Raw genomic sequence first — 21,827 nt, 5'->3', positions numbered from 1 at the left:
TTGAGCAGAATTTGTGCATAGGTGCACTGTGACACAGACATACCTATTTAAACTTGCTCTGTGTCAAAATATGAGGAGAGTTATATGCATCGTGATCATGAAGACACAGATAAATAGTTTAATAGAATACTCAGGTAGATCCTGAGCAAACTGCTTAATAGAAATTGCATCAAACAGAAGATGAAAAACACGGATTAATGTAAGACAATAATTATATATAATTTTCTATTCATTAGGAGGTGCTTACTGCTCAATTCTCTACTGAAGTACAGAACAACTGGGGAGATAAAAAACAAGCTAAAACACTAAACAGCATTGTAGATAGAAGTATGCTCTTCAAATTAAGTTCTGTTACTCCTTGAAAATTATTTGCTGAGACCACAGAGAAATAAAAAGTGATCTATGGTATCTGTACAATATGAAGAAATAGAAAGGAGTGTCATTCAGGCCAGTGTTAATGAAAAAATTATGCAGAAAAGGTCAGATTAGAGTGCCTTGAATTACACATCATAACACTGGGATTCAGTGGACAGGGGATATTAAGTTCCATCAACTCAGTTTTAAGAGAAAAATAATCATTAAGAAAAGCAAAAAAAGTGAGAGATTTTAGATTAACTAGCATACATGAAGAAAGTGAGGAGAGCAAGGTATATGTTACTTCTAAATTATTCTTTATCTGGGAAGTGCTTAAGGAGAAATATGAAGGCTTTGGCCAGAAAATTCTTTATTTCAGAGTGAAGCAAAAGGAAGAAAAAAAAATGAGAGGCAGAGCTCATCAGAGGTTATGGGGCCAGCACGTCAGGGGCTCATTTCTTGTTGGCATCCCAGTGAAATTTTTTTAACAAGAGGTGATAGAACAAGGGGAAATGGTTTTAAACTGAGACAGGGGAGGTTTGTGTTAGATATTAAGAGGAAGTTTTTCACTCAGAGGGTGGTGACACACTGGAACAGGTTGCCCAAGGAGGCTGAGGATGCCCCACCCCTGGAGGCATTCAGGGCCAGGCTGGACGTAGCTTTGGGCAGCCTGGTCTGGTGGTTGGTGACCCTGCACATAGCAGGGGGGTTGAAATTAGATGATCAGTGTGATCCTTTTCAACCCAGGCCATTCTATGATTCTACGACAATGCAGACCTCTGTTTACTTGTATCATCAAGGAGCAGTATTTATAAGACACACAATGTAAACAGATTTCTTGCTATTTTTGTGCTTGTCAGAAGCTATACATTATTCTTGTTTTTCCTTGAATATTGTCTAACCTGTCTGAAGCCCTAAACCAGTCTGTGTGTATGTGTTTCATATTTTCATGTGGATTGAGATAATTCTCAGTTTCTTAATGAATTTGACAGCTAGATTTATTTAATGAAAGTTAACTCAGTTGCCCTTTGATAATATTGCTGATTCAGTCATTATTTCTATCCAGTTGACAAAATTCTCAAGCTGAACCTGTTTCATTTGTACTTTCTGCTTTTTCAGAATTAACAATTAAAAAATAAAATAAAATAACACAACCTCACAACACTTCTCTTTGAGGAGGGAGATTGTTTGGCAAACTCCACACATTGACGTTCCGTGAATTTAGATTCCAAAAGAGAAAGAGTGCAGCCCTAAGAGATACAGAAGAAGGAGGACACATCTTTAAGTCAATCAATTATCCCAAGTTACTATTGTTAGATTTGTTTTTATCCTGGGATAAACTAATGCTGTGATGTAGAGACACAGTCCCACCATTCCTACAGTTTCAAATGTTTTCAGTTTTGTAATGATGCTCAGATGAAGGCATCAGCAGGCAGGTGTAGAAGAGTCCTTGACCATTACCCTAGGGACCTTAGAGAAATACTGGTAAGTGCATGTTTTTCTATCCCCTTCTGTCCCATATTCCTCATGAATGTAACAATCTGATTCTAAGCAGGTGATAAGAAGAATTTGAAACACTTGTAAAATTTCAGCAGGAAGAACACAGAAGTTATTAAGTGTACCAACATGTACAACATTTCATTTATAATAAGGAACAGAAAGCAATTGGAGAGAGAGATCAGCAAGACAATGGAAGATTTTGGCTTCCAGCAAGAATTTCATGTTTAATTTCCAAGGATCTGTCAAGTACATTGAGAAAAACAAATTACTCTTTTCTTTCCTGACTCACACATTGGCCATTTGTTACTGCCTTTTCAATCCTTATGAAATCTTTGTATTATTAGTGCGCATTAGTGTGTTAGTGTGACATTTTCAACAAAACAGCCCAGTCACTCAAGATCTAAACAGCTTCCTGGCAATTCAGGCTCTTTGTTAAGATACAACATGTTTTCTGTTATCTTCATCGTCATCAGGAGATGCTATTCAATGTGAGCCCCTTCCATATGAGAAAAATGAATACAACAAAAATCTACAAATAGAAGCATCATTTGAATGACTGCTGACACAAATGATCTGGAGAGGCTTTTTTTTCCCCCTCTCTTAGTGTGCAGCAACGTTTTCCTTTGAAATCTAGATACTAGCACATGTGCTACATATTATACCCTCATACACCATGGTCAAACTCATAAAGTATATAAAATTGATCAAAGTGAGGAAAAGAAGTTCCAAGACCAACTTAAATCCTCTTGATTTTTGAATAGCCATTCTTCCACAATGCTTCAGGTCTTAGGAGGCAATGTAATATTCCTCTCCTTTGTTGGAAGAATAGTTCAGAATAGTTTGGACAGAACACATACAGCGAAGATTGAGCTGCCTTTTCCCTCCGCTGCATAACATCTTGAAAATGTAAGCTGAAGATCTATCAAGATGAAGATATATCAAGTGTATTCTCAGGGACGTATTCACTTCAGGAATAATAGTTAAACTTTGCCAGGTGGATTTTTTCAAAGCTGTTTCTCTGAGCCCATCATTGCCTTCAAATATTTAGCAAAACACAAGTTTACTGATGATGTGTTTTTGTTAGCTGAAATCACAGGTGAACTAGAAAATCAGCATGAAACAGTTTTCACATTTTCTGCCCAAGGCACAAGAATGAGCCAAATGTAATGGGAACCATTCTTGGAACAGGCTTATTGCATGGAGTTAAGTCAATTTCTCTCTTTTTTCAGGGTGAATCAGCTCTGATCTGTGAATTAGCCTCCTTGGCAAGCTGTAGCCTCATCTTCATATTTGATTTGTCCAGCTTCTAAAGACTGAGCAGTTAACACTCAGTTCTTTTGCTAGGAGATAAAGAAATGCTAAATTTATCCAATATTAGCAGTCTATGCCAAGAGCTGGAAAATCCTTAGATGTCTCATTCATCTGCACAAAGGAAAATCAGATTCCTACAAAACACAGCTGCATTAAACTGTCAGGGCATGTTTCCCTGTCCTCCTCTACTTGCAGATAAAACTGTTCTCAGACATGGGCCAAGTAAGGCACACACAAAAAACTGCACATGCTTACTAAAATAAAGCCAGTCCACACAGAAAGCCAAGGAGTCTGGGGCTTCTCTTTGTGGAGCCAGGCACAAGCCTAACCATACACCAAACTGTCAGCATGATGAAACCACTGAGAGCACCAAGATCAAACTTTTGGGAGTGATGTACTTGGTGCAGAAGTCTGTGTGGACATTTACACCGTCTAATCCAGAGGTTCAGTTTTACTATACAAAAAATATATGCAAAAGGTATACATTAGAAATGTATGTCAGAAAAACACACACACACCTCACCTTGCTTGAAGCAATGGCTGAAGTGCATCACAGAGCTTCTCACTTTCCTACAGACCAGTAGAGCCCCAGGAGCAGCACAGCAGGCTCTACTGTGTCACAGAATGGTTACATTGCTGGGCTGCTCTTTTCAAACAAATACCAAATTTTAGACTCCTCAGTTCACAGGACCAAATTCCTCCCAGCACTGGAGCAAAGGAATTTCGGCTTGGGAAGCCAAGCTCTATGCAGAACCACAGGACGGTACTGTCCTTCTCACCTTCCTGCTCACCATGGAGGCCTCTAACCACATTTCACTTCAATGCTGTATCTATAGTTAAGATACCTTTCAGAAGCCAGTGACTATTTGCATAACACTTTGTTATAAGCCCCTTTGACGTAACAGAGCCCCAGCCCTCACCAGAGGCATTTAGTCTGATGCTGATGCTACACTCATGCATGACCGGCATTGCCTCCTGGTGCAGTTGCTCAGCCAGAGGCAAAGCAATTAGCTCGCAAGGGAGCCAGTCCCACTCTCCTCTATTTCTGGCAGGAACAAAACTCCTCTTTTTCAGGTTCTCTTTGTGAACTGGTCATTCATCCCAGGCAGTGGCACCCTGTCTCTCCCTCCAGGCACGTTGCTAGTTTCACGCCTTTCTGCTGCAACATTCATACTTCATGAATAGTAATAAAGCAGAACCAAGAGCTGGCTTCTGGAAGAGATTAGGCCATTGGAAATAAAATAAAAAATAAAAATTGAAATTTAAGAGACCTAATACTTAGAGGGAAACTGATAAACACACACAGTTCTCTTTGCACAGTAATACAGTAGGGTGGATTCCTTGCACAGCAGACTTGCTGTTTATTTTCTTCTCAGCATGCGGGGTTTTTAAGTTAAACAGTTTTATTCATACACAAATTCACTTGTGTATCCCAGATTGGCTTCTCGCCAACTCCTCTGACATTTTGGATTTCTAACGTCTTAATCCAGAGTCATTACAGAGACTGGAAGGGAGCCTGAATGTAGGAACATACTCTTTTCCTGAAGAATTGCCTTTGGGAATTTAATGGCGAAAGGCATCCATATTAGTTGAAGGCCAACTTGGAAAGGCAATATGGATGCAAGTGCCAACCTTGTTCACACAACCCATTAATAAAGCACAGGAGTACTGTTTGCATTTAGCCAAAGATCAAATGTTAGCCAGAGGAGACTCCATTTCTGGATCAGCTGCCAAAAAACATTCATGGTACATCACTGTCCTGAAAACTGGGCTCACCTTCTAGACCTCCATGAGACAAAGAAGATTTATAGGAAGTGCTGTTCTGTAGATGAGTCAAGTTCTCACAAGAAGTTCTGGCAAATTAAGGTAGAAGGAATTATGTCTTTGACGCTTTAAGAAAAATCCAAGAACAAAGGCTTTCATTTCTCAGGTTTCTAATTTCTTGACTTTATGTATATTTTGGCCTGCAAATACACACATGAACACATACAGTGTGGTTAAACGAAAATTTGTTATAGAATGGAGAAACCTTGTGAGACAATTCTCGACCTTGGCGAACTTGTTCCAACAGAGATGAAAGAGCTGTCAAAGTTTGCAAAGTGTGACAATATTTTCCATATCTAGCCATGCCTCTCTAGCCTTACACAGACCTAAAGATGAACATTAGTTATTTGTCTCACTTCACTTTTAGTTGCAAGCCAAGATGGAGTAATTTGAAGAATTCTGTATCTTCCTAACAAATCCTCCAGACATTTCAAATCTTCATCTGAACATCTAACAGTCATTTAGCCAGTTCAGCAAAACCCTTGGAGAACTGCACATAACCATGTTGCTAAGCTGCCATAGGGGCTGCCCAGCCAGCTCAGGCTGCAGACAGAAGGCAGAGGACATGCACACATCAGAAAGGCAAAGGTAAGATAGAAACTCACTCATTGATTTCTGTCTAAAACAAAGATTTTGACAGAGTGGCAGTGAGGGGTATGTCTCCAGTAAAGACTTCAGAACATCATTCCCCACAATTACAGTCTCTTTACCTGGAAAAAGTAAAGACAGCTGAAAAGCAAAAAAAGTTACAGGAAGAAAACTCTTTATTTGAGTGAAGAAAGAAGGAGTAGCCATCAGGACCAGAGTTTAATATTGTTTTAGCCTTATGCAGCTGACATTATTTCAGTTCACTCCTGGTGTCTGTGCCTCCCAGTTCTGGCATTTCAGGTTGTGGCTTCTGTTCTGGAAAAAAAAACATGTAAAGTGGTGAAAAAAGTAAAAGACCCTATAAAATCAAGCAAGCTGTCTGTAACTCTTATGAAGCATTAACCAAATCAAATCCCCAAGAGAGCACTAAAGGACAAATTTCTTCTAGATTGTAGATTACTGAAGTGCTAAAGAAAGAGCAAGAGGAGGAATGTAATTGCTGTGGAGATGGAAACAATAAGACAGCTATGGCCTTTCAGAAATTCAGACATGAAAGTCAGTGGCTCTGAGGGAGTTGCAAGCAGTATTATTTGTGTTTTAAATATGTCCTTTCTCCCCATCATCACCGCCTGACCTCCAGCTGTACCCGACGTGGATTCCTTCAGTGCTACTGGACAAAAAGCTGGATGGAGGCCAAGGTGGACACATTTCTTGTTTTGTTATGGAGAATAAATGCCAGCATAAGAACTCTGGAAGCCAAGAAGAGACCAGCTGCCTATAGAAGGGCAAACAAGAGGAGATTGTCTGAACCTTGAGCTCTGCTTTGTACCACTAAGCAACAGGCCACAGAATAGTGAAGCATGGCACTGGGGTGGGCTTCCCTGGAGGCACCCAAAGGGCAGCACTTTCTTAGGAGCCTTTCTTTGCAAGCTCAGCATAAAGGGCATGTCTGGAAAGAAGAGAACTCACCAGCAGACCTTTTCACCTAGCTTCTGCCACCCACGGCTGTCCAGCTCAGAGAAATAGCCCAGGCAGCCTCAGGAAATGCATTGCCACTCACATAACACCCATATTCAAGGGGTAAGTAAGATGAGTAGCACCACTTTCTACCTTCACCTCCTCTATCTGTAGAACACTAAAGCCCTGAACAAAATTTGAACCAAACCTTAGCATCACCCCAGCCTCTTCAAAACAGGCCCCACCCTGACTCCTGTCCCTTTCTTTCTCCCACAGTGCAGGAGCCTTCCAAACCTGTGTGCCCCCCTCCCTGCCTGGGAGAACCTGGAGATTTCCCCGTGTGCTCAGCACAGCTGCAAAAACAGTAGAAGGCCTCAGATACTCCCCCACCAACATGTTTTAAGCTCAGTCTTTCTCTTGTCCTCCTTGAGATTCCAGAAGCTCCTAATTCCCCCCACAGATACATCCCATTGCTCCTGCCAGCACTCCCACAACGGTATCTGGGCCCTCTAGCCTTTTACAGCTGCTTTTTCACTTTACAGACAGTAATTAATTCGACACGTGTGGGCCTGGCCAAGTTCTCCTTCAGAGGTCCATATCCCCCCCAGATCTGCATAGGCAGCTGGATTAGCACAACAGAGATGTAGATTTGCTTCTTCCCTTGTGACTGCTGTCTTCCTGAGACTTCCAGCTCGAGATTCATGCCAAGAGTAGGAAGGAAAAATTTTTGAAGTCCAGCTGCCAGAAAAAAAGCAACAGCATTTGTCTAAAAAGATGTGAAGGAGTGAATCTTGGTGATAGCTTAGAAAGTCACCTCATGGGACAAAATGAGCACATAAGTTTCAGAGGTTGTCTTGTTTCATGATGTCATCTGGTCAAGTCAAGACAACAGGTTTCCATGCTTTTACAGAACCTGGATCAGAGAAGAAGCCCTTATTTACTAGTATGAGCTTTGTGTGAGTCATTACAGACAGCTGAAATTTGGCTGAACAAAACTGCAGCTGGGAAAAAAGATTAAAAATTCATCTAATTGCTGTGGAGATTTATGATTTTATTAATATGATATACCCATCCGAATTAATGTTTACTGACCAGAAATTGGGGAATTTCTCCTCTGTTGTATGTCACCATAAAACAGATAAGCTTATCTATTTCCTATTACCTTGTTTTTACATATAATCTGATTTGGTCCACAATGCATCTTTTTGACGTAGGAAGCAGGAACTGAAAACACACAACCCTATTTATCACATCAGAAAATGTTTATTAGCACAAGGAAGTTTCAAGACATCTTGCCAGCTGTACCCAACAAGAAGGGGAGAAGAATCCATGTAGTAGAACAGGTAGACCCCATTTGTACCTCAAGCCCTTCAGTTTTCCTTTGAATACTACATGGGTTAGTTCACAGAACCACCTTCCCACATCTGCACGTGAACTCTGTATATAAGCACTTAATCTTCAAAACCATCGACAGGGCAGGAGAAAGAGGGTCAGAGAAGGCACAAGTTATCTTAACATCATCACTATCAAAACCCCGTATGCTGAAAGGTGCAAATGACAACACCATAAAATCCTCCTGAAGTTAAGCTCAGGAAATTCTTGTCTGGAAATGTCTGATTCTGTTCTTGATAGAGAAAAAGAGTAAATTAGTGGAAAGGAAAAAAGTGCATTTGTTTCTGTACTTCATGCTGGGATGGACAAAAAAGAATCCTGTTTCCTGTCCATAACTTGTCCTGGGATGTACTCTGCTATTTAACTATATAAACTGTGGGGGATGTTTGTTCTACTCCCATAACTGCCATGCTGGTGTTTGCTTGAACTAATGGTAAAGACCAAATGGCTGTAGCCTGTAGAATAAAACTGCTTGTATACAAACAGTGATCAAATGAAGGCTGGGAAGAGATAAAACTGAAAATATTAAAAGTATGTGTATACATACATGTATCTGTGCAAAATTTAGTTATTTCTGTGTACATATGCATATATTTTTACTACTATATACAGACACAATTCCCCCTGCTCTTCTGAGTTCACCTTTTGCCAGGCCCTAGGAGCCTTATAAGTAAAGAGATATGAATTACTGAGCAGAAAACTGATACAAGTTTTAACTGTAGAAAGAAAAAAGCAGTAGGAATTTCATCTTAGGCATATGTACTGTGAGAACATGGGAAACCATCCACTCTGCTGGTGTAGCAGTGGGATTACAGTCCCTAATACAGACTCCCTGTAGACTCATTAAGGAAATCAAACTTGTTTATTTTAAAGTTTGGAAGGGAAAGTTTGTGCTGATGTAGCTATTTCCTTATACATAGATCAGAGTAATCTGTCAGTTTATTATATGAACAGGCTAAGATTGTGATTTTCTCTTTTTCTTAGGATTTGGAAATTATGCGAATGCTGTGAATGCAGTTATTCAGTTGAAGTGTATATGCCTGGTGTATATTTATACCTATACAAAGCAATATTCCCCATCAAAAATCATTTGGGCGAAAATGACAGGCTAAAACTCATTCATCTGATACTCTCAGCAAATTCAACCTGAGCTCAAGAATGAAGATCAGATAGATCAGGAAGCATTTCTGTGAGGAAATTAAGATGGGTCAGCATCTGAACTCTCACAGGAGCAGTCTCTCTGACTAAGGGGTCACTGAGAAATCACTGTTATCACTTTCCAACCACATAGCTTCACTGTGGGAATATATCGTTATTTCAGAGCTGGGAAAATCAGAGCTTAGAGAAGTCAACACAGATCCTCCAAGGACAGATAACAAGACAGAGGTAGACCAACTCAGATTGTTGTTGTTCAGATTTTTGGACCAGGGTCACAGCTGTGGCCTGCACCAGCTCTCATGCTAGTATGTGACGATGAACATTTCCAATTATTTACATTCTGCAGAATTTCTATCTGCATAAAAGACCCAGAGCCAGGCTTAGGCACCCGGTGGAGTTAAGTGTTAGTGATTGACAGCTGTTTATGCTGAGGCAACAGCTCTTATACACAGAAACAGAACTGCATGCATTCAAGCAAGTTCATGGCAAAGCTGCTGTGCTATAGAGGTAGCATGCACGTGGGGCAAGCTTGGTAAACCACACTTTGCTACAAGAACATGATTTTGTAAGTGTGTACAAATGTGGGTGAAAGGCAAGAGTCGTGCATTTCTCCATGAATTCGTGCTAGGTGGGAAATCTATGATTTTAAATAGAGAACTGATTAGTACAATCTGTTAATTGACTTACCCTGGCAAGTTCAAAGGTGAGGGATGCTTCTCTCTGATCTCTGTGGTGCCAGACTGGAATCTGAGCAGTGTAAACCTTGCTGGTGTTTTGGTGAGATGTGAAAGGACACAGAGATAGGTTTTGCACATGAGTTTGGTGTTGTGTATGTGATGGTCAGTAGCACATAGGTCACTACTGAAGATTTCAGGAGAAGTAACAACATACACTTTAGTGTAGGACCATATACCTGAGTGAAGAGAAAAAAAATCTCACTCTCATACTTCAGCCCTGCAGGAGAAACCTGTAAAATGAAGCTTTGGACATTTTTTCTTTTTTTTTCCCAGACAAAAGTGTGAATAAATTTTCCTATCTTTGGTGCAATTTTGTGTTTGCTTGTCCGCTTGCCAGTCTGGCTGACTGTCACTTCCCTCAGGTGAAAACATAGTTACATCCCAATGCTGCTGAAGGTAAATGGGTGGGGTTGGTTGGGTTATCCCCACAGGTGGAGAGAGGGGCCAAAAAAGAGCCTCCCTGGGCAGGCCACAGGCTTGTAACCTGGGGCTTGACTTTGGTTGTTTTTAGGCTAACTGCAGACTTTTCACATCGTGTTCTTATCAGTGTTATTGAGGCTTAAACAGCAAGCTGGATACCCGCGGGGATGGGAAGATTGTGCTTATAGGCGAGGAGGGTGGCTCCGTGAGGGGAGGCAGCATCCTCGCCGCTGGCAGTAGTTGTGAAGGATTTTCAGGGAATGACCTTGGAGTGTCTGCCTCTCAGAAACCATGGCAACCAGCATTTGTTCTTGTAAAATAATTTCTTGTCTTGCAGTGAGTGATTACATGCCTCCTCTGAACTCTGAAGTAGAATCTCTCCATAAAGAGGGAAAAAAATATATTGGAAAGAAAGCCCAGCTTGATTGTGTTGAATCCTTATATCCCAGATAATTCAGTTCTGCATGGTTATCTGCTGAACACCCAGCCAAGGAGCAGCTGCTGTGAGATTGTCCATCCCTGTTTCAAGGTTAGCATAATAAAGTCTGAAATAAATACAGACATCTTTGCTGGCTGCCCATTTGCCTCCCCGTTAGCATCTACCAGCTGTGAGGAACAAACATTTGAAGATTATAGTGAGGCTTTTGTTGTGCAGTTTGGGAATCACTCGTACTGCCTCTTCCCAGTTCTTGAACATATTTTTAGGGGGTAGAGGCCATCTGCAAGTTATCTTTTCTTTAGATAATCACCCTGTGCAATTCTGGCCATAGTATATCCTGTATCTTGTGCTCTGTCCTTGTAAAAAACCCCATCACCTGGGTATGTGAAAGAAGAGAAATATCTCTCATATATTCATGCAACTCAAAAGAGACTGCAGTGAAAGAAAATAAAGCTATGTGGTAGCAGTCAAGCTTGTCCTTGCACCACAGCATGCGTCACTTGTGGCCCCTCAGTGGTGAAAAATGTACAAAATAGGCAGGGAAAGCCAATGTGCTGCTGCAGGGTCACTTCTGGTGCTTCACTATGCAGGGAAACAGTGCTGAGGCAGTCAGCTGTGCTTTACCCATCACGACTTTGTAGCTGTTTCCTTTGATTTGTGGGGAAGACAAGAAAAAAAAAAAAAAAAAAAAAAAAAAAAAAAAAAAAAAAAAAAAAAAGAAAAAAAAAAAAAAAGGGAAAAAAAAAATGGCAGATGCTGAAAACAGCTTATTTAAGGCTGGTTCCTAAGGGGACGGGTACTGTGAGGGATCCAGCTGCTCCTGCCTTGAGCAGCCCCCTTCCTGTAGCACTGCTCAGCTCTCAGCAGAGATCACACACCTCCAGAGGCACCAAAGCTGAGCACTGGAGACAAGGGCAGAGCTGCCCAGTTCCCCTTTGCCTGCAGTGCCCCCAAGCCCTGTGCACTCCTGCAGGTCACTGCCATGCTCCCCAGAGCACTGCCTCCTCCTTGCTCTGCGCACCACTGCAAGTACAGGATTGATGTGTGCTGTCGTATCCTTGCAGGAACCACCATTTGTTGCTTTCTTTCATCAAAGGTAAAGCTCTCCACAACAGGCATAATTATGATTCACAGCATTAATAGTGACAGCTGAATGTCGTACTTGGGAGCAGACAACGTAAACTCCCATTTCATTGCAAGACTGCCCTCCTGCTTCTCTGCTGCTAACAGCGGCTTTCGTCTGCAGCATCAAATCACTATCACAGAGCACACTGAGCTGAGAAGACTCAGCGCTCCTCCTGATAGCAGCACTCCCTGCTGGCCCATGAGCAACCTCAAAGGAGATCATAGCCACTATTTGCTCCTACTCAGAGGAGCAGAGAGAAGCTGTCGGGGTCTGGGGCCATGTTGCTCCTATGCTGTGGCAGGATCAGCAACCAGGAGAGGACTGGTGCTCGCTTGGTAGGGGGCTGCAATGATGTTGCAGTAATCCTGCAGAAGCCCAGTGTCTATCAAGTCCCAGCATCCCTGGGACACCGGGAGAAGGAACACTCAGCTGAACACATCAGTTCCTAGCTCAGCACTGTTTCCTCCCCCAGCTGGATTATAAGGAGGGTGCTGAGATCTGAGGGTACTGCACAGGATCAGCCATGCACCTGCCACTAAAATCAATCCTTTACACCACTCTGAAAACCTGTTTGCAGTTCTCTGCCTCTGAGACACAAGGAAAGAAAGAGAGAGAAGGGAAGAATGAACACAGGAATTCCTCAGGTTTGCTTTTGTTGCTCCGTGACTTTTATCAATCTTATCCTAAGAGGTTCACCTTATTCTTCATGTCAGGGTCCTCAGATTACTTCAGCTCAGTTTCAGTTCAAAATGTTTAAGCACAGAAAAGGATATTATGGTAACTGAGAAAGAAAAAATGACCTGTATAACACTGGTGGACCCAAATACAGATCTTAGATTCTTAATAAAAAGGATTCTACTGAAACAAAACATTTTATTTTGCTGTCAGTGTAAGAAAGGCAGAGGAAGCAACAACATAAAATGAACATGGCAGGGGGAAGCAAGGCTTCTCACCTCTCTCAACACTTTGCACACTCTGCAGGAATGATGGACCTGTGTTCAACACCTCCATGCAACAGCAGATGATTTTTGGTTTTGAGGTTCTTCCATGGATGATGGCGCTTTATTTTATCTGAAGCATTCATTTATGTACCAGATGGCAGCGTGCAGGTGGGTTGGACTCTAACCAGAGAGATAGAACATGGGGTTCCCCTCCCTGCTCCAACCAATTCCTCAGTGATTTTTCCCCCAGTATTTCTGCAACAGCTTCCTGGAGCAGAGAGAGATGCTGCACCTCAGCTGTACACACCCCTAATAAAGGAGCTGTTCCATTGGTGATGTGCCTGCTGTCTGCCATCCCCTGTACAACCCCTTCATGCAAACAGCTATGGGATGTGCAAAAATGCATTATTTAATGAAGAAACCATTTGCTCAAATCCCACAGCTTGGGAGGGACTTTCTCAGCACAGTTAACAGCTGTAGCAGCAGACAATGAAAAGGCTGTGAAACTAGAGGGGAGGGGACACTGCTCTATCTTTCTGAGCTTTTTGAAAGGAGTCGTGGAAAAAAGCAGTAAACTACAGAACATGAGGGAGTAGGGCAACCTCAGACCAGAATGTATTGTGAAGAAGAATATGAGAGAGAGCAAATACTGCAATAAGAGCCGCTTGCAATATCTATGTGGCTGTGGAGAGCCAGTTTCATCTGCTTTTTACATTACAAACCACTTGTGACCAGCAGAGCTTTGAGATGCACAAATGCCTGGAATAATTAGGTCAGTCGTAGCTTGATGCAGAGACAGCTAGGTCAGGTTCTGCCGTGCTGCAGCTTCCACCGGGAAACCACGGCCAGCACAGAGCCAGTCTGGGAGAGGAATTAGCAAAACAATATGAATTTGAACGTGCATCAGGAACAGCCCCCTGCTCCCTACAGGCAGCTGGCACCTCAGGTCGCTGGCTATAGCAGCCAGCACAGGTATGCCACAGAGATATAATGTGCCCATTGTGTTTAAACATGGACTGAACCACCATACATTAAGTGTATGCAGCAAATGTGTTATAATGCTCATCATGCTGGAGGATTTCTGTGGGCAGGGAAGCACTGAATGTAAAGCATTCTCATAATCTCTGTAGAAACATCACCTTCCACAGAAAATGGAACCATCCAGTCCAGTGGTCTACCTACCACCATTTCCCCACTAAACCACGTCCCTCAGTACCACATCTACACGATTCTTGAACACCCCCAGAGATAACAATTCCATCATCTCCCTGGACAGCCTGTTACAGCACCTGACCACTCACTCAGAGAAGAAATCTTCCCTAATATTCAGCCTGAACCTCCCCTGGCTCAACTTGAGGCCATTCCCTGTAGTCCTGTCCTATTCCTCATAAGACCCGTGCTCCAGACCCCTCACCAACTTCATTGCCCTTCTCTGGAGATGCCCCAGGGCCTTGATGTCTTTCTTGTAGTAAGGGGCCCAAAACTGTACACAGTGCAGGGTGCAGCCTATGGGGCTCGTGGAATGAGAGAGCAGAGAGTTTCTCTGGGCAGAGAACTAGGCCCAGCTAAGTACATTCTTGAAGCTGGCTCCATCTGCAAAGATCCACTGAAGCAATGCTGTTTCTTCCTAAAGCATTTATTAGAGGCCACATCATTTATTTTTCATTTGATTTAAAGAGAAATGAGCTGATTCACAGCAGTATGGGACTATAGTACAAGTGGAATGCAGGTGATGTTCAGTAAGAAAAAAAAGAACTTTTTTCCACATTGGCATTAAGGGATTTTTGTACCTACATTCAGGAATTCTTCTGGCCTTTGATGTAAATTATTCTGAAGAAAATTTAGTGTGTTTATTGTAACAGAATTATGGACATACCCAAATTAATTAGATTTTGCCTTTAATTGCTAGTCTGTAATATTTTCAATATTCTCTATAGTTTGATGTAATTTCTTTCTTGCTATCACAAAAATACCAGTGACAAACTCAGTGACAAACACAGGGTCTTATACTGCAAATGGAAGTAGGTCAATAAAGTTGCGTAGAAAGTATCTCAGGAAACAGCAGATATCAAAATAATATTAGATGCTTACCTGAGATACTCATCAACATTTTAAATTCATTCTCTTCATATCTTGTAATTTAAGAATAAAGCAATCATGCTTTATTATGTACAGTGCTTACTGTAAGTTCCACAGGAATTATAACATAATAAGACGTCCTGACCACTTTTGGCAGAGATATCAAAGCACTTCACTGTGCTAAAGTACATTCACTAAATATCAGCTCTGGTTAGCAGGTAGTAATAATATCATTGAGAAAGTTATGGTAAGCAATAGGTCTTAGTTTCCTAACACACAACAAAACACCATCACCTCAAGAAAGAAGCAAGCAAGCAAGCTAGCAAGCTAGAAAGAAAACCATCCAACCAACCAACTGACTAACCTATGTGGACAGCAGGTGACAGAAATATACCTTATTTCTGGGCAAGGACTGAAGGGAAATTTCAGATAACATTCTGTAATTTACTAACACCAAGAAAATAGCAAAATGGACTGCCAAATGATGAAAACATGCTGGAAGTGGTGATTGCAGAATGGGCTTTTACTCTTACTTAAAACATAGCAAGTACACTTCTGTAAGTCTCCTGCCCCATTATTGCTTCAGGGAAAAACTTGCTCCATTCATTCCTATTACACTTGGTGTTCCCTGGGACAAGCCCTGGGGCCATCTCTGCCAGTTCCAGGGTTGCCTTGTGTCAACAACTTCTGCTTCCAGTCTTTAGCAGCATTTTTAGTCCACCCATAGCAGGCAGGGGGTGAACCAGCACACTGGGTGCCCCACAGGTTGACATGCTGAACAGAATTACCAGGGTTCTACTGCCATCTGTACCCCTGGCTTCTGTGGACTTTTCCTTGCAGGCAGTCCAATTGTGTATTTAAATCTCTCAAATTAATTAACTGAACACTTGTGCCTGTAAAGGGGCCTCTGAGAGCTCAAACAGTAACTGGATAGGTTGTTTGCCAAGAGGAGGGGGGCTGCCAAGCCTGCATCACCTCAGTGTTTACAGACAACCCAGTCTAATGGAACCGACAGCAGAGAATGAGGCTGGGAAAGAAATCCTAGGAATACTTTACACCACTTGGCCTTGATTCTCTGTGCTGGCAGAACTCAGGCACAGTGTGTGTGCTCAAGGTGTCAGATGAAGCTGCAGGGGTCAGTGTTAGGTATCCGCACGTCATTTGTAGACTTCTGTATAATCTGGAAAGGGCAGTGGCTATGAGCCTGCTCATAAAAGGACCTCTGAAAAGCAGTGTCTTGACTTCAGGCAAAGATGTCATTCCTTATGTGGAAGGCAGGAGAGTACCCTTGAGCAGTGTATCACTCTATTATAGCAACAGCTACTGCAGTAATAAAGGTTTGGCTTTAATAAGAATATTGCCATTTGTAGGAAAGCATTTGGAATCTTGAACATAACTGCTGTAAGAGAAGCAAGAAACTGGGTCTTTTCTTCTGATTTTTGGCTTAAAACAAGATGGACAAATCAGAGTGAATTCTTCCCAAAAGACAGTAGTACTTAAGAATTTGCCTGTGGAAGCCGTACTGTAAATCAGACTTTTTACTCAGATTGCAATGTTGAAACATCTGCACATAGGATGTTTGAAATTATAGCCCAGAGGCTATTTAATTTTCCTCTAATTTAATTATTTTGTCAGTATAGTAGGTACTAAGATGAGCTTGCCAGGAAACAACAAAACAACAAAGGCATCGTAAATCATCTGCACAGGAAACATTTCAGTGAAGCAGACACTCCTAAGGGAAGCATCTTATCTGTATTTGTAAACACCTGAGAGTGCAAAGCCATCTGGACATGGTCCTGGACAAGCAGCCCCTCTAAGAAGGGGTGGGTCCAAATGACCTCCAGGGGTCCATCACCCATTCTGCAATTCCATGAAGAGATAGACAGCTTCCAACAAAAGCAATCCTGTGGGAAAAGGTGCATTCTGTTTCTTGTAAGGATAGCAGTGCTTTCCCACTTACAACGCATCACACCCCACAGTGTGGGGTATCCTCACCAGGGTAATAGGGCTGTACTTTTCAAATCACGTTTTATGCCCATTACATAAGCAGAGGATGTGGCCCATTAATTTTTTCATGTTATAAAATGTTTGCATGAACTGAAATCAGAAACTTTTACTTTTTTCATCGTTTACTTTCCATAGTGACAAACATATGATACTGTACCTTCTACTCATGTTTGCACTGCCACTACTGGTAGGAGAGCTGAAGAGCCTTTCTTACATTTATCAGCATTCTGTGTCTTAGATGTGCTGCACAAAAATCCAGCACTGCTTCCTTTCAATCAGTGTTTAAATTCTGATTAAGCCTACGGAGAGCAGGACTGGCCTGCCTGCCTTAATTTTAAAAGAAACTCTGATGCTAAACATCATGAAAAGAAGCCAAAACAATGCTCAGCCCTTTTCTGGATTCAGCATGTTGTTCTGAGATTCTGTGGAGTGCTGGCATAACAGGTTGTTATCACAGCTCAATGGCTCCTTGTTAGCATTAGGGCAGAAGAAAAGGTATAATGTTTATCTTCAAAGTACAAGATATGGGGACTATGATAATGCTGTCTTTTGTTTGACCTTGTTTCCTCATAACTGTTTTTGTAGATGTTACCATTTTTCTGTGGAATGTTATGGCTGTCCCCTTTTCTTATCCTCCTTCCTTCTAAGCATTAGAACAGAAAGACCTAAGTTTTCAACCTCTGAGGCTGCATCAGCTATTAAGCAGGCCATTTTTGTAAAGGCAAAATCCCTAGTTGTTTACACTGGATATGTGGATTAAAACCCTCTGAAAAAGTGATTTAATCAACAAGGTTGCTGCAGAAACCGAGTACATTACAGCTGGATTGGCAGGGCAACAGCTAAGGGCTACTGCACAGCTGTGTCAAACAAAATGGGTTAGTGTGAATTAAAGTCTTAGGTATGGCTTGCTCTGACTTGAGATGAGGCAGCATGCTATTTGTGAGGCTGTCACAGCACCATGATTGCCCAGCTGGGTTGAGAAGATCTGTACTTCTAGAGTAAATACGGCTAAAACTTTCAGATCCTCTATATTTGCCTTGGAACCACAATGCTTTAAGATTCATGTCATTGGCATGGGGCTCCTGTTCAGTTCATTGCATGGTTTATGAAGATAGATTTAGTGTAATCAGCACAAAGGTTAACTACCAGAATCAATTGTCAAGGAATTCTGTATTCTCTATTTCTTGCTATTTACACATATATTAGACTCAGCACAGAGCAGTTGGCAAAACTCTGTGGTGTGCCTCAAGCCAGAATTCATTGAAAGAAACCTAGTTATACCTGCTGAGCTTTAGATCTGTTAAATTTAGATAACCAGAAACAACTATATCACACATTATCCCTAAAAAAACCCAAAAGCTAAGCAAGCAATTTTAAATAGTGTTTTGTGATACATGATGATCAATAAAGGTGAAAATGAAACATAGATATGTATGTCATGACTGTGACTCAAACACAGCACATCAGATAAACTGCCAAGAAAGAAAGTAGTCTAGGAGACTAAGTGTTAAAGAAAAATACTTAATTGGTAATGACTTTCATTTAGTTCCATTCAGATCTTTACACCACTGCTCACTTGACAGTACTACAACTGTAAGTTAACTTTATTTTTATCAGGACACTGCTTAACTAAACTGCGCTACCTGCCTGTTTGTGCTGTTGCTGCTTTTCTGCCCCTTTCTTCCATTTACTGAGACAATCATACAAGAGTCTACCAGTGTCTCAGCTATGACAGTTTGCTTCCTCTCCTCATTAGGTTACCACTGTAAGAGTAAGCTGAGCATCCTCATGTCAGACTGGAATGGGCTTCTCAAGCAGTGGACATAAAAATGGTCCTTCCCAATAGAACCCCTTTTTCCACTTGTTTCAGGAGGACCATGTTGCATACTCATTAAAATAGCATGAGTCGTAAAAAAAGATTGTCCTCTACACTGTGCAAATTATCAGGCCCACATAAGTTTACCAAAATTGTCTTTGTTTGTAGCCACAGTCCCCTGTCTTCTAAATGTCTTTTTCTACCACAGCAGTAGGTAAAAGGAAAGAAAGTGTCATATAGAAATACCCTAGGAAAGTTTTCCTAGGTCATTCTGTAAATTTTATCAATGTCTGATTTAAACAGCTTTTGTTAGTCAGAGCAGAAATGCTTTATTGGTGTTCAGGTAAGGTCAACCACATTGTCATTACTTGAACACATTTTGATAGGTAAGCAGGCAATGACTATGGAGTCACCACAGGACCAAGAGAAAGAAATACAGTATGTTATTTTCCCTGCCATGTTTAGGGTGCTTGGACTTATTACAAAGAAAAATACATTCACTAGAATCTGAATTAACTTACTGTATTAACTGAACTGAGACCACCCGCAAAGACAAAATATTTCATGTTAACATTATTTTCCAGTAACATGTGTCCTTTGTTCCCAATTTTATTGGGAATTCTATGATTCTTTTCAGGGAGTTTGGTACGAACAAGGATCATGTTTCAATCATTCCATGAAGGCAACATCTTGCAAAGAAAAACAGTCCTACAGAATAGTATCTAATGGGACATTTCCAAGGACTAGTTTTCTAGTTCCTCTCTTTCTTGTGGCCTGATTTGGAGGAGTTGTGGTGGGACTTCATGCTATATGAGACATCTGCAGCACTCAAGGCACAACCAAGCATTTGTGCCTTTGGAGTTGCTCTCTGGAAAGCCAGAAGCACCCCAGGCTGCCTGGACATCTGAAATAATGTCACATATCTACTGAGATTTTACAGAATAATCTGACTTACTTGGCCTTTGTTTCTCACTAACTAAAATAAATAAATAAATGAAAAATCACAGAAGTTCCTCTTTGCTTCACTAGAATTACAGAATCATAGAATGACCCGGATTGAACATGAGGTGCACACAAAGTTTAAACCTCAGAAACTCACAGTAAATCAAAGGCTGCAATCTGAAAATATGAGTCTTTTTAGATTCTTGCTAATATATCTAACAGTCTAGTGTTTAGTTTTGTTTGTTTTTCCATCGCCACTTCTATTCAAAAGAAATAGTACTATTAAACACAGTGCTGATACAGTCTATAACAGCATATTTAATTTCGCTCAATGGAGCTCATGACAGATATAGAAGTAATAGGGGAAAAAAAGTGCAAAGGAAAAATGGGATGGTTAGCAAAATTTCCTTTCAAGCAGAAACTCAACAGCAGAAGAATGGAAGGAAGAGGATATGAGTGCATTTAACCCAGTGAAGTCAGTGCAGTCATTTTCCCAAGGCACAATTTCATCAGTGATGAAAAAAGGGAATCCACATAGGGATAAAATATTAATGTTAAGCCTAAGGAAATCTTCATATTTACTTGGCATTTGCAATACCAGAACTGAGAGAAAATGAAAGAAAAAAAAATTCAAGTTAATATCAGTAAATGATTTTATATAGGTAAAACGTTTATGTGGAACTCATTGTCAAATATTAATACAGATAATTTAGGAGGATTATGGAAAAACTGTATAAATTAACAGCATGGCATACTGCAACAGAAGATGGGAGAAAATAATGACTACCCTAAAAAAACCATTGTGCCATCACTAGGAGAATAATGAAGGGTTTCCTCTTTAGACTGAGTGACTGCTTTTCTTACATGTTGTTCTAAACACCTGAACTAACCTCTATCAGAAACAGAGGCAGAAGCAGGACAGGTTCTACCCACTCTCTAATTCTGTGGCAAGTATTTTCTACATGTTTCAATATTTCTTTGTTAAGAGGGGACAGTGACCAAAGAGAAAAAGGAAGCTGTCAGGGGTGATGAACATTTTCTTAGATCTTAGAGCAGAAATCACCTGCATCCCTAAAACCAGTCCACTCAAAGCAGAGATGTCAGCTCCATTGAGTGTCTTTCTAAAAATAAAGTACATTTGCTTATAGTGGTGAGTATTTGAAGATGCTGACACTGACAAAGCAGCATCTCCTTTATCTTCTTATTTTCCTCTTGATGTCTAGGCAACACCCCAGTGTCAAATATTTTAAATAAAGCCATCTCATCCAATCAACATATTTACTCCTCCAGAAATGCTAATGGAAACTCAGCACCAGAATAAGAAAAAAATAAATAAATAAAAATGCAAAGAGGGCAGCAGTGCTGTACTTTCATCTGTCACTGATGATCACTGCTGTCAACACTAGTATAAAAATTACCCAAAAGACAGGCATCCAAATTTATGCTAAGTAAACATTTCTTGAATCTATTACCCATAGTAGAAACCTAGTTTTTATTTGGTCATTGCTCTGAGTAATTATTTCCCAATCTGTCTTTCCTGTTGTGCATGCACACACACACACATAGCCAGTCATTTCATTGTAGAAGACCATCAGGCTGGTCAGCCATAATACCTCATTTTAAATTCATGCTGAGTACTCCTGGTCATCTTCCTGTCCTGTGTAACATCTGGAAATGGACTGCAGCATCATTTGCTCCATCACCATCCTAAGGACTGAGTGAGGTTGACCAGTTTGCAGTTCCCTGCAAGAGTTTGACCAGCAAGTCAAGGGAAATGATCCTTACCCTCTACTCTGCCCTGGTGAGGCCTCACCTGGAGTACTAAGCTCCATTCTGGGATCCCCAGTATAAAAAAGACAGGGATCTCCTGGAAAGAGTCCAGAAAAGGGCCAGGAAGATGATAAAGGGCCTAGAGCATCTCCCCAGTGAGGAAAGGCTGAATGACTTGGGTCTGTTCAGCCTTGAGAAGACTCACAGGGGATCTGTTCAATGTCTATAAATATCTCAGGTGCAGGAGACAAGGGAGAAGACCAGACTCTTCAGCAGTATGTGGCAATAAGATAAGGGGAAATGGCCACAAATTGAAGTGTAGGAAGTTATGCACATTTGTGAAGAATTCTTCACAATGAGGGTGACAGAGCACTGCAACAGGCTGCTCAGGGCAGTTGTGGAGTCTTGTTCTATAGAGATATTCAAGACCTGCCAAGTCACCTACCTGTGCAACCTGCTGCAGAGA

The sequence above is a fragment of the Coturnix japonica genome, chromosome Z, assembly GCF_001577835.2.
Source record: "Coturnix japonica isolate 7356 chromosome Z, Coturnix japonica 2.1, whole genome shotgun sequence".
Taxonomy (NCBI): Eukaryota; Metazoa; Chordata; class Aves; order Galliformes; family Phasianidae; genus Coturnix; species Coturnix japonica.
The sequence above is the reverse complement of the archived record's forward strand: the minus strand, read 5'-3'. Positions refer to the sequence as shown.